Genomic DNA, 13,785 nt, shown 5'->3' with positions numbered 1-13,785 from the left:
ACACACACACACACACACACACACACCATATATATATATATATACACACACACACACACACATATACTATATATATATACATACCATATATATACCATAGTTTACATTTTGACAGAAAATATATAATATATACAATGAAATATATATATATACACACACATATATACACATATATGTGTGTGTATATATACATATATTTTTGTGTATATATGTGTGTATATATACATATACATATATTTGTGTGTATATATATACACATATATGTATATGAAACATATATGTGTATATATACACCATAGTTTCTTTATCTATTTAGTATTCCTTTTGACAGAGACTCTGAGCTAAGTAGGAATGGAACAGAAGCCCCTCAGCTTGATACAGGGTGTCTACCAGAAAAACCTCTTTAGCTAATATCATAATTAATGGTGAAAATGCTTAAGTTTTCCTAGTATGATGAGGAACAATAGAAGACTGTGTACTCTCGCTACTTCTATTAAATATTGTACAGAGGTTCTGGCTAACAAAATAAGGCAAGTAAAAGAAATTAAAGTTGTCTTGATTGGAAAAGAAGTAAAACTGTCTATTTGCAGCTGGCTGATTGTCTATGTCAAAAATCTGATAAAATCTGTAAAAAAAAAAAGATACTAGAACTAATAAGTTTAGCACATTTGTAAGACATATTAAAAATTAAATATATTTTTATATGTTAGCAACAAGTAATATATTCAAACTAACAAAGCAACATCATTTACAATAGAAAGAAAAGATATGGAATAGTTTGGGATAAACCTGATAAAAGATGTGAAAGGGATGCTGAAAATTGCAAAACACTGCTGACAGAAATTAAACCCTAAGTCCATGGGGAATATATGGCAGGTTCATTGGTTAGAAGATACAATATTGTTAAAAGCCGTTTCTACCCAAATTAATCTATAGATTCAATACAGTCCTACTCAAAAACCCAGCAGGCAAATTTTTTTTTGGTAGAAATTGATTAACTTATTCTAAAAATCATATGGAAATGTAAAGGACTCAGAATAGTCAAAAGAGCTTTGCAGTAGAAGACACGTTAGAGCACTAACATTACCTGATACCAAAAGTTACAAATCTACAACAATCAAAGTATGGATTGGCATTGGCATAATGATAGATAAATATATCAGTGGAACAGAAGAAGAGAGCACAGAAATAGACCTACTCATCTACACATGAACAGCTGAATTTCTACAAAGCTGCAAAGCTAATTCAGTGACTAGTTCTGCTGTTGTTGTTTTTCAACAAATGGTGCTAAAATTATTGGATGTCTATAGGTAGCAAAAAGGAATGCAACAGAGAATATATAATTTAAAACAGATCATAGATCTAAATGTAAAAACCTAAAAGTTTTTTGAGGGAGATATAAAAGAAAATCTTTGTGATATTGAGCTAGGCAAAGATTTCTTATATACGATATCAAAAGTACAATCCTTAAAAAACCAAATTGATAAACTTGGCCAAAATTAAAAATGTCTGCTCTTGGAAATACACTGTTAAGGGAATAAAAAATAAGCTACAAAATGGGAGAATTATTTTACAAAGCATACATCTGATAAAAGATATGTAGTCTGGATACATGAAGAACCATCAGAATTCAATAAGAAAACAACTCAATTTCAAAAATGGCAAAAATTTAAAAATAATGAAATCCGGTCATTTGCAGCAACATGGATGAGCTTAGAGGACATTGTTAAGTGAAATAAGCCAGGCACAGAAAAGCAAGTATCAAATGTTCTCACTGATATGTGGGAGCTAAAATAGTGGATCACATGGAGGTAGACAGTAGAATTATGGTTACTAGCGTTGGGAAGAGTAGGGGAAAAGGGAGCTGAAAAGAGATTGGTTTATGGGTACAACAATACAGTTAAATAGAAGGAGTAAGTTCTGGTGGTGTTCAATAGCACAGTAGGAGGACTACTTAAAAATAATTTATTGTATATTTCCAAATAGCCAGAAGAAAAGATTTGGAATGTTCCCCAAAGAAATGATAAATGTTTGAAGTGATATCCAATTACTCCAATCTGATCATTACACATTGTGTATACGTATCAGAATATCATATGTAACCCATAAATATGTACCGTCATTATGTATCAATAAAAAAACTAGGCACACCACCAAAGAAGATGCTAAATAAGCATGTGAAAAGGTGCTCAACATTTTAAGACATTGGAGAAATGCAAGTTAAAGCACCAAAGAAATATAGCTATACATCCACTGGAATGTCTACAATTTGAAAAACTGATCATATTGGCAAGAATGTCGAGAGACTAGAACTTTCATACTCTGCTTATGGAGATGTAAAACGGTAAAACCACTTTGCAAACAGTTTGGCAGTTTTTTAAAAATTGAAGCACACATTTATGTCACTCTGCTATTTTCTCTCCTGAGTGTTTACCCAAAAGAAATGAAAGCATACATTTGTACAAAGATTTGTACATGAATGTTACTAGCAGCTTTATTTCTAATACATGTAACTGGAAAAAACCCTAATGTTCATGAACAGGTGAACTGATAAACAATCTGTGATATCTCCGTACAATGAAATACTACTCAGTAATACAAAAGGAATATACTGTGTATATACACAACATGGATGAGTTTCAAAATAGTTATCTTGAATTAAAGAAGCCAGACAAAAAAGAGAACGTAGTGACTAATTCCATTTTTATAGGATGATAGGAAATGTGAATATTTAGTCACAGAAAATAGGTAAGTTTGTTTGGTCATGCTTTTGGGATGGCAAGGTGGAGAGGCTGGGAAGGACTTGGAGGGTAAAATTATGAAGGGTCACTAGGAGACTATTTGGGATAATGAATATATTCATTATGTTGATTTTGGTGGTGGTTTCATGGGCATGTACATATGTCAAAACTTATCAAATTATACACTACAAATATCTGCGGTTTCCTGTTTATCAGTTTTACCTCAATAAAGCTATTAAAAATGCTAATTGTCTTCTGCTGCCCTTTGTCAGCTCTTAGGAATTATCTCCCAAACATACTATTTTAGCTGCAAATATAATGTATAAAGATGCATAATCAACCTTGCTCAGTACTCAGCAACTGTACTCTCCATTGACCCCTTTTTCATGTTTGCAAGTGGTTCTGTAAGACCATTGAATTCCAGAAATGCAGCTTTTAAATGCTAGCACAGATGAGATTTTAACTCAGCAACAACCTTGCTGGGTGACCCATCGTCCGACCTATGCTTGAACAGGAAACTTACCCACTTCACAGGCGTGTATTGTAACTTTGGACAGCTCTCCCTCTTAGAAAGTTGGGGCTATTGATAAGATTTCACTTACATTTTTATTGGTTGGGATAAAAATACATGTTGTCGGAAGAAATTTTTAATATCCAAAAGCCCAAATCTTGGAGTGGACAAGCTTCCTTAAGAGAAGTAGTAGTGTCTACTGTAGTGATTTCTGAGCTAAGTCCTTCTTTAGCCACAGCAGAGAAAGGGCAGTGTCAGGTCAGTGGCCCAGTGGGTAGGGCAAGGGGTTCCTGACCTTCACTAATGTTTTGTTCAAAACAGGATTTTAAAAAATTTGTTTTATTATTCTGATTTTATATAAGTTTCTCTTGACAACAGTTTTTAAATCACTGGAGTGGTGAGAAGAACTTTTCTTTGAGCAGAGAGGCATGAATTTACATCTTTCTCATCATTTTTTAGATACTTTATACATTAGTAATGTTGGTAAGACAGATTAAGTGAAATGCTCAGCTATAAGAATTGAGAGTTGCTCTTTCAAAATGATTGTTTTGGTATTGGCTTGCTGTATATTTTGTTGCTATAACAAAATACCTTGAACTGGCTAGCTTAACAGGAATTTATTGTGTCACAGTTCTAGAGACCGGAGCTCCAAGGTGGAGGTGTTGGCGGCTTTGATTTTTGCTGAGGCCCCTCCCCTTAATTTGCACACTGTATCCTCATGTGGTCACCCCTGCTGTGTGTGTTGTCTGTGTCCTAATTTACTCTTTTGTTGAGCACAATCAGATTAGAGCTCACCCCTATAATCTCATTTAGCTTGAATTATTTCTCTAAAGGCCCTATCTGCAAATAGTCCAAATACTTAGTCTAAAATACTGAGGATTAAGACTTCAGTATGTAAATTTGAGGGGAACACAGTTCAGCCCATAACAGCTTCCATTTTTATAAAATGAGGGCCTACCTTTCAAGATTATTTTCAGCAATGTTGAGATAATCTATGTAAAGCATTAGTAAATTATCAGGCACATTTTAGGGATGCAGTAGATGATAATTATTCTGATTGTGAAGTAAATATGAATCTCTGATTATACAGATAAAATTTATTTTAGATCATTGATGCACTAACTATAAGTGCCAATTTTTTTCTCTGTAATTTAAAACGTGCTGAACTGTAATAGGAACCTATAAAAACATCAGAGAAAATGCAATCCAAGTTACAACACATATCTATTTTTAACAGTTTAAATTTGGATGAGAATGGCAAGACTTAACTTTTATTTACACAGCTCTTCACTCATACAAAGAAGAACAATATCCCTCAGTGCTTTAGGACTGCTAAAGAGAAGCCCAATGAGGAGCACATGTTATGCAGAAATTACAAAATGGCAATGGTGGCAATTTGCATTACCTCCAGTTCCCCTCATGTTTTACCTCAATTCCAGAGGAGAAATGAGAATGTGCCCAACTGTGTTTTAGGCTGTGGTCACAGGAAAAGTTGTTTGGTTTCTTTCTCTTGAGAGAAATTTGGGAAGTCTGAAATTCAAACACACTCGTGAAATGCAAATAGTTTTATTTATTAAGGGCCACTAATGATCTGTAATAATCACAACTGATTAAGTAAATAAGCAAATCACTTATTAGAAGTGTTTGCAGAATTAAATTAACAAATTTTCTAATTGTTTTTTCTTCATATGCATTTAGCCATATCTGATCTTGAATTGAGTTAAGGAACCAAGCTTCAAAAGAATACAATCTGAAGGAGAAGAGGAGTATCTTGTAATTATAAAACATCATGATACTCTTTAAAATTCTATATGTTATTCATAATTTCTAAGTTCAATGATCTGTGCTGTTATATTAATTAACTCTCAAAATTCTAATAGCTGTTCAGATCACTTGATTTCACTTGCCTACACTACTTTGTTAATTAATGGAAACCATAATTCAGAGCCCTTGCAAGTTGTGCTGCTTCGTTGCATTTAGTGCTGTTGTAATTCCTACTCTTAATTAAATAATGAGGCTTCAGAGCACATTCCTAACTGTGAGTTAAACTAGATTGTGGCTATAGCTGGGATTCCTTCTAGTCAGTCAGGTCAATCAATGCATGTCTTTTCTAATAGGTAGAAGAGTTTATTACTCAACCTTAGAGTCTCATGTGGTGGGATACATGTTCTAGGAAAATCCATCTTTGTTTTGATCAAGTTGCCAGGATTGCATTTTCATCTCCCTTTGCTTGTTGCACCTACCTGGGTTGGAAGAGGTGAATTCTTTTATTTTGTTGTGATCAGTGCAAGCCTCACTTGTGTAGAAATGGAGCAATTAGGATATAGTGTTCTCTTTTCCTTCCTTGAAGGTGACACTCTTTGTCATTCATTCCGAAGTCAACAAATATGGATTGGGCATCTACAGTGTACCCAGGGGCTATAGCAGTGAACAAGAAGATTCCTTTGAGAAAGCAGTTAAATCTCCATTTACATGAGTTTCTGAGCCCTGAACTATTTCAATAGAGAGTACCTGCACTGTATTTTGAGATACTTCTCACACAAAGAAATTTTAAAATGCACTATTTATGTCATAGTAAAAATGTGTAATAGAAGAAGAATAATTGAAACTGAAGCTCTTATAATGGGTAAGCCAGGCTTGGGTTTTACTTAGACTAATGGTATTAATCCACTTTTCCCCTTAATCCTAAACTTCCTGTCTGATTTATCATATTTTACATTTTACTTGCATGATCATTTTTTTAAATTAGGTTGTTTAGCACTGAGTGAAATAGAGCATATGTTTTCCATGCCAAAGGTTATTCAGCTTTACCATTAGGTTTAGATCATCAACTAGAGTTTATTTCTAAGGAGTGACCGAATCATTTATCACACATATGTTTTCCTGTAGAAAAGAAGCAAGTTTTTCACCACTGACAAAGTAACTCAAGGACCAGAGTAAGCCAGAATATCAGGAGATACCAAATGACTATACTTGGAAGCAAGAAATACTTAATTTGACTGGCCTAGCTAATTATTGATTATTCATGAATCATGTTTCCAGTGGATGGGTTATCCAATCCCTTTTCTCCTTCCTCTTGATCCTGCGCTTAGCCATTTAATTTCTTTCTGGCAAAGAAAGTGAAATAGTCAATTTTAAGACTTGGCCCACTTAAAGAAAATATATTGGTTAATCATTCAGAATTATATACAATAAAATATTGATGAAAAGGTATTCAAAATTATATGTAATAAATGTTAATTATTACAATATTTCATTCACTCTGATAGTGCTACTGCAAATGTCATTCACAGATGGTCAGAACCTTATTAAAAGCATTTGAGTGGAAGTGTTTAGAAGGATTTACAGCAATTTTTCTTTCTCAGAAATCTACATACATGATCAGTAAACTCTCATTGAACAGGATAGAGCTATACAAGAATCAGGAGTAAACAAACACACAATCAGACATTAGTCTTTTACTACAAATAGCTTAAGTACTGATATAAGATGTCCTTGATGGTTAAATGTGTCATCAATTTTTAGATACATCTCAACATTAGAGATGTTACCATGGAATTGTTGATATTAATTTATTATTTTATTTCCCATGAGAGGGTTCCTTTTTGCAGAGGAAGTGAGGATATTCTGAGAGTGATTATCTCTTTTTTTGTGGTAACTGCAAAAGTTTTACAATAGAAAGTGAGTTAGCTCTGACTTCAGGCAGACTGCCATTTACTGGGTTTATGATTTTGAACAAGGCTCACATTCCTTAATGGTGAAGAGGAATAAAATATATCTCAGGGTTGTTTAGACTACTTTCTTATCTCAATTTGACTAATAGAAAAGAACATTTGAAACAGGTTTCTTTTATTTACAAAAAACCAAGTATGTGGACATAAAAACATATACATACATAAACAGATAATTTTTGATGCCTTAATAGAATATAATAGTTACAAAATTTACCTTATTATATAGCTATGACATTTTAAATATTTATCATAGGAGAATTAGACTGTGGTCATATGAATAGTTAAATCAAAATTTTTAAATGAGTTCAAATATTACCTCCCATGCTTTTATTATCTGACTCCCATTGTGAATAATAGCTCATTGAAAAAATACATTAAATTTGAGTATTCTCCTAAATTAATTTTTAAATTATTCATGTGTTTAACCAGAATATTTGATATATATCTTTTACAGAAATATCTCATAACTCAATATTTTAAATTATTTGCAATCATCATATAATCTTGAATTATTACTAAATTTTTAGTGAGTTTGTATCATATTTAAAACTTCAAAATGCTAATGATTAACGAAGATATTTTTTGGAGTATAAAATATTTTGAGAAAATAAAACTAACAAATAGTACTAGATAATCATGACTGCTATGTTCAGTTAGGTTTTATTTTGAATATTGATTTCATCAACAGAATTATATGCTAACATTTGAGTTAAGTGAGCTAGATCTTTATATTTTACTTATGTTTGATATCTATTAATGTTTTGATATTGTTAATTGGAATATTAGAATATTAGCCCTTTTTTCATCTAGGTTGTTAGGAAATTCAAACTTATATTTAGACATGAGCTAAATTGCTATGTTAACAAAATAAACTTGTTATGTTTCCATTCTATTCAAATAATTATATTAATTGGCATATACACCACAATATTGGCATATTGTGGCATACAGAGCATTTTACACATATTTTAAATGCTGTTACTATTATAAAAATGTGTTTATTTCAGAATAGTAAAATAAAGAAAATTACTGTTTTTTAAATTCAGCAATTATTTTACTATCCAGTTATTGCTACTTTTAACATTATGGGGTGTTTTCTGTCAGGATTTAAAAAATATATTTTTAACTTAATGTGAAGTATTGTATCTTTTAAAAATATGTCATAACATATTCAATTTAATGACAGTCTGTTCATAAACATAATTCATAATATGAATGTTAATGTTTAGAAGACCATTCACCTCTTATTTAATATATTTAGATTGGTTCCAATTTTTACATACTGTAACTAGTGTACTGATTACATCTGTACATATGCTTTACATAGTGTCTTTGGATCACCACAACTCTGTGGGGTAGGCAAGTACCAGTTTATAAATTTTTCATTTTTATCATGGAATTGAGAGGCTAAGCTACCAACCCAATGTCACAAAATCAGGAAGTTTGGGTGCCAGCTGAGAAAACCAGACATTTGATATCGTATGAATTGTTCTTAAAGTGCCCCCATCATTAAAAGGGTTTAAGACAGAGGTTGTGCCCTTAGAATATGACAGGTATAGCTGTTGCATCTGCATATGGGTGGTGACAATGTCATGGATTATGTGGCTTTTTAGATGAGATCTCAGAGTTGGCGGATCATGTGACATATTGGGGAATGAGACTGAATACAACATAAATTTAATGGATGTATAGAATAGAATCTTTGAGAAAATCATGATGTTCTTCTGCAACCAGCTAAAATGAAAGGGATTCTATTTAATCCAACTAGATTAGCTGAAACCAATTTTGATAATGTGGAGGTAAACAGGTATTTGAGTAATGCTGATGTCAAATCTGATTAATTGGAAACATGCTTAGAGAATATAGGACTAAAGTATTTACATTTACAGATTAAATACTCAGTACCCCACAAATGCATTTCAAATTAAACTGCAAAGATGTAACTTAGGACATATAATTTTTAGAAAAACAAAACATATTTTACCCCTTAGCTTAACATTATTATTTTTTCTTATATCCAGCAAAAGATGTGGCAGTTTCTCACTGTGCCATTTCTTATAGCCGTATGGACTTAATCCTGTTTTCTTTTTGGGCTTAATCCTATCTTATTTGTGTTTCACATGAGCAACGTTGGCATACATGACAGCCAGTGGACAAGCAGATAGGGCTATAAAGAGCTCACACTTAGCTCTGAGCAAAATGATAACTGGCTCATTGGGAACTTCCTCTTCCCTAAATGCTGAGGGCAACTGAGAAGACAGCGATAGGGAGGAATAATTTACAGTATTTATAAGTGGGAAGTGCTGATGCGTTTCTGGTTCCTACTCTGACTTCCAAATGAGTGAGCTGCACCAGAATAATTGAAGTATGCATCTTCTTGTGCCTATCCGGGCTTAGTCCCTGTCACTGGGAGAACTGTCTTTGCTTCTTTTACCTTTTGAAATACAAATTCTGACTTGATTTTTAATACCCCAAACTCTCCAAAACAGTCATGCTGTTCTTCAAAGATATTTCAAGACAGATTTCATACTCGTTGCCTGGGCTATCCACAGATATAGTGATTTTAAGTTATATACGTTTTTCATTGTGTCAGGAGTCACTAATTCAATACATTTAAAATTTTCTGAGCCTCAATTTCCTCTCTGCAACTTCAAAAAATAAAACCTATCTGAAAGGTTTGTTTTGAGAAGTGAATGCGATAATATGAATAAAGTATAGTGAATACTGAATAAATGGTTGATATTATTTAAGAGAAGAAATGGTCAAAATCGCAACAGAAATGTTGATATTGGGTACATTTATTTTTGATTTTATCTTTGCCTCTTATTAGCTGTGTGACCTTGGACAATTACTTAAAGTTAATAACCTGAAATTCTTTATTATTATCTGAAATTTCTCTTGAGTTATTTAGATAGAAGAGAAACTGGGCACATGTATTTTGGGGAATGTTTACAGTGTCAGAAGAACTTGCCTGGAATTTAAGAGCAAATTGAGAATAATTTTATAGTAGTCATTAATTTTTGGAGAGCACGTGGTTGAATTTGGTTGTTGATACTTAGTGATGAAGGTAATGTATCATGAATGATTGACATTCACTGTTGTAATAATAATTTAAGCCCATATAATGAATCAGTTCAAATCACTGAGCATATTTACCAACCTGTATACGTAATTAACATTTAATTCCCCTGAATATCTTATTTCATTATCCACACAGTTTAGGAAAATATGTAAAGTAGACACTGGAAACCAGCAATCTTATGCTCTCTCAGACCATAAGAGACCATAAGACCATTGAGTTTCTGGTGTTAGTGACCAGATGAGTTTGAGTTAACTTCTGAAGTAAGGATACAGCAAGTTGTACATGCTTTTATAATCACACTCACTAAACAAAGCTTTGAAAGAATGGGGGTTGGAATTTGGACTTAGTAGGTAAGAATTGAAAATGGGTTATTTTGTCTTAGAAACTTCAGTTTGCTCTAGTCCACATTACTGAGCTCAAACATTTTCTAAGGGAACAAACTGGTAACTTTTCAAGTTTCCTTCCTAACCATGCTCACCACCTTCGTGCTCTCTATTCATCATCTCCTTATTTATAAACTGTTGAACTGCCATGCAAATTCAATAAAGTTTGATTTCCTTTCTTTGCTATTTCTTATCTGCTTTCTATGTTACTTTTATTCTCTTTTCTGAGAATTATTTTCTGAACCAAAAAGTAAATGTTTAGCATCAGGATCAATTGTCAAATAACAAACAAATATTCAAGTTCTAGGATAAAATAACATCTTGTGAGCAGCCCTTAAATTCCCATTAAAATTTCCACTAGGATGGGGTGGTGGTGGAACAATGCATAACTTTAAATGCCAAGACTTACAGTCTATTCCCAGAATATTTGGTGCAATTGGTGATAATTGGTGAAGTGAAAGATAAGAAAATTAACTTGGATGGGACTTAATATAAATCACAAAATTTGAAATGATATGTCTATCTTGCTGTTAATTCGTAAAATCTTTGAATTGAAAAGGCAAATTACAGTAGCTTTTTTGAAAAAAAAATTAAGGAGACTGCCAATTGAGATGACCAAAAGTTGAAATGTTAAAAATAAAGAAATGGGCCAGGTACATTGGCTCACACCTACAGTTCCAACACTTGGGAGGCTGAAGCAGTAGGATTACTTGAGCCTAGGAGTTTGAGACCAGCCTGGGCAACATGGTGAGACCCCATCTCTACAAAACATTTTTTAAAAATCAGCGGAGTATGGTGATGGTGGTGTTCTTGTGGTCCCAAGTACTCAGGAGGCTGAGGTGGGAGGACCACTTGAGCACAGGAGGTTGAGGCTACAGTGTGCTATGTTCAGGCCACTGCACCCCAGCCTTGGTGACAGAGAAAGACCCTGTCTTAAAAAATATAAAAATAAAAATGAAGAATCTTTGTTAAAAGAGAAGTAGACAAACTGGAGTTAAATACTTAAATCTAAATAATAATGATTGTGTTAAATTTGATGATAAAATTCAGTGGAAAAGCTAATATTGTTAAAATACTTTGGACAATGGAAACACAGTAATTTAATTGAAAATTGATTAAACTTATAGATTATATTAGCTAAAGACCTGAAAGTATAAGGTAGAGAATGAGGAGAGGTAAAAGTGTTCTTCCTTATCTTTCATGGTAGGGAATAAAAATCTCCATGGTAGGGGGTGGTTATTGATAGTTTGGTGTTTATAGTTTAAAAATGTAAAAATGACAACTATTGGAGTTAACTATTTTAATTACTAGACAATATGAACTATGAACAGTTGTAAACCAAAGTAAGCATTATAAAACATAAAACTGTATAATAGAAGACCAAATATAATGATTCTGCCAATTAAAATGAATAAACTCTTCTGTTAACACATAAGACTTTCACATTTGGTTAAAAATTAAAGCCTCACTGTTTCCTACTTGCCCAAGGACAGAGAATTTTAAAAGCACAAATAGAGGAAATACCCAGACAAACACCAACAGAAAAATAGCGTCAATTGTTACATGAATTTTATAAAAATGTATTTTCCAGGAAGATTTTTTCTTTTATTTAAAGGAACATTAAAATCTCAGTGAAGTTATAACAGAAATAAATATGAGGCAGATACTGTTAGAATTAGAAGCAATATTGTTAAAAAAATGTTTTGGAATAATTTACTACCCTATTTCGTCAATAAAAGACTAAGTAAAATAAAATAACACAACTAGGAAAAATTAACTTGGTTAAATTAATTGACATAAAATTGAACTGTCTTTCAAAAACCTCATCCTCTTTTAAATAATTAAGAAACACTGATTTACAAAATCCCTTGAAACTTGTAAAGTGTACATTCTTTAACATAAATATTCATTGAATGCATGTTAAGGAAGGCAAATAGACTAGAAATTAACGACTTATTTTAGAGAAAAAAGTATCTCCAACACTAAAAATGCACATCTTAAGTTAGAAAATTGAAACTAGAATTAATGTATGTTAAGTGATGCAGCCAAAGCAGAACATAAGAGAAAACTCTTAGCTTTATGTCCTTTCATCATTAAACATTAATCTTAATTAAAAATTGAAATCACAAATATAGAAAAAATAAAACAATGCAAAGTAGGTAAAAAAGATAAAAGTGAAGGCAGAAATCAATAAATTAGAAAAAAATGTAATAATGTTCTTTAAAACATGTTAACAATATGAATAAAAGATAACTAATGTTAAAAAGAGTAGGCCGGACATGATGTCTCATGCCTGTAATCCCAGCACCTTGGGAGGCTGAGGCAGGCAGATAACGAGGTCAAGAGATTGAGACCATCTCGGCCAATAAAAATACAAAAAATTTGCCTGGTCTGGTGGCTTGCACCTGTAGTCCCCAGCTACTTGGAAGGCTGAGGCAGGAGAATTGTTTGAATCCAGAAGGCACAGGTGGCAGTGAGCCAAGATCATGTCACTGCTCTTCAGTCTGGCTATAGAGCAAGACTCCATCTCAAAAAAAAAAAAAAAAATTAGAAAGGGTATACAGATATTATAAATGCAATGTTTTAAAAATTTTAATAGTATTTTATTAAACTTCAAGCTATTATATTTGAAAACATAAGTGAAATTAAACCTTTCTGAAATGAAACATACAAATTTTCAAAACGTTTTTTAGTCAGAATCAAAGATATCTGGAACAAGAATCCTAATGAATAGTATAAAATAAAAGTCAGGTTATTCCTTGCATAAAAGTTTCTGAAATTAAGTGATTTTGCCTGAATTCCTTTAGATATTTAGAGAAGGGATGCTTCTGTATACCTTTGCAGAGCATGAAAAATTGAGAATATTGCGTTTTCCATTTTAAGGAGCCAGCATTAACTTTGCTCACTTAATATGATAAATGTATCAAAAAGACTATACATCTGACAACATGGAATAGATTTGGGGGCAGATATATTAATTTTATCTTTGCGCCATCTCTACCACATCCTTTTTTTTTTGCTTATAGAATCCTCATTTTCTTTGTGTTGACTACAGTCTCCCCAGCTTAGGGTGATGAATCATGATTGGTCTAATTCTAAGAATGATAATTGTGTTCCTCTTTTCTAGCAGTCAGTTCACCTTCCAAACCCTCCTTAGAGCTTGGGTAGGGCTGACTGACTCAATTATGGCCAATTGCAATTAAGGGGAACTCTACTGGGGAGTGCTAGAGAAAACAGAATTGGTGTCCTAATACAAGGGTCAGATAGAAGAGAAGGGATTGTTGTCTGGAGTGTCTGCGGTAATTTCATAAACATGAGCTGACAAAAGTCTTTG

The 13,785-nt window shown here is 32.6% G+C and overlaps 1 protein-coding gene and 1 long non-coding RNA gene across 7 annotated transcripts in view; both read left to right on the top strand.

Moving 5' to 3' along the window:
• LOC116538690 overlaps positions 1-2,019 on the top strand; it is a 24,500-nt gene extending 22,481 nt beyond the window's left edge. Inside the window, exon 3 of the long non-coding RNA XR_004263747.1 lies at positions 1,812-2,019. This is a non-coding gene — a long non-coding RNA (uncharacterized LOC116538690). The remainder of the gene's footprint in view (positions 1-1,811) is intronic.
• Positions 1-13,785, top strand: part of LOC116538657 (EGF-like and EMI domain-containing protein 1) — a 624,824-nt gene that overhangs the window by 143,672 nt on the left and 467,367 nt on the right. The gene's annotated exons all lie outside the window — the stretch shown is intronic.

Source organism: Sapajus apella, unplaced genomic scaffold, assembly GCF_009761245.1.
Source record: "Sapajus apella isolate SASKATOON/1434 unplaced genomic scaffold, GSC_monkey_1.0 scaffold4, whole genome shotgun sequence".
Classification (NCBI taxonomy): domain Eukaryota; kingdom Metazoa; phylum Chordata; class Mammalia; order Primates; family Cebidae; genus Sapajus; species Sapajus apella.
This window is presented reverse-complemented; position numbering and strand designations above follow the sequence as displayed.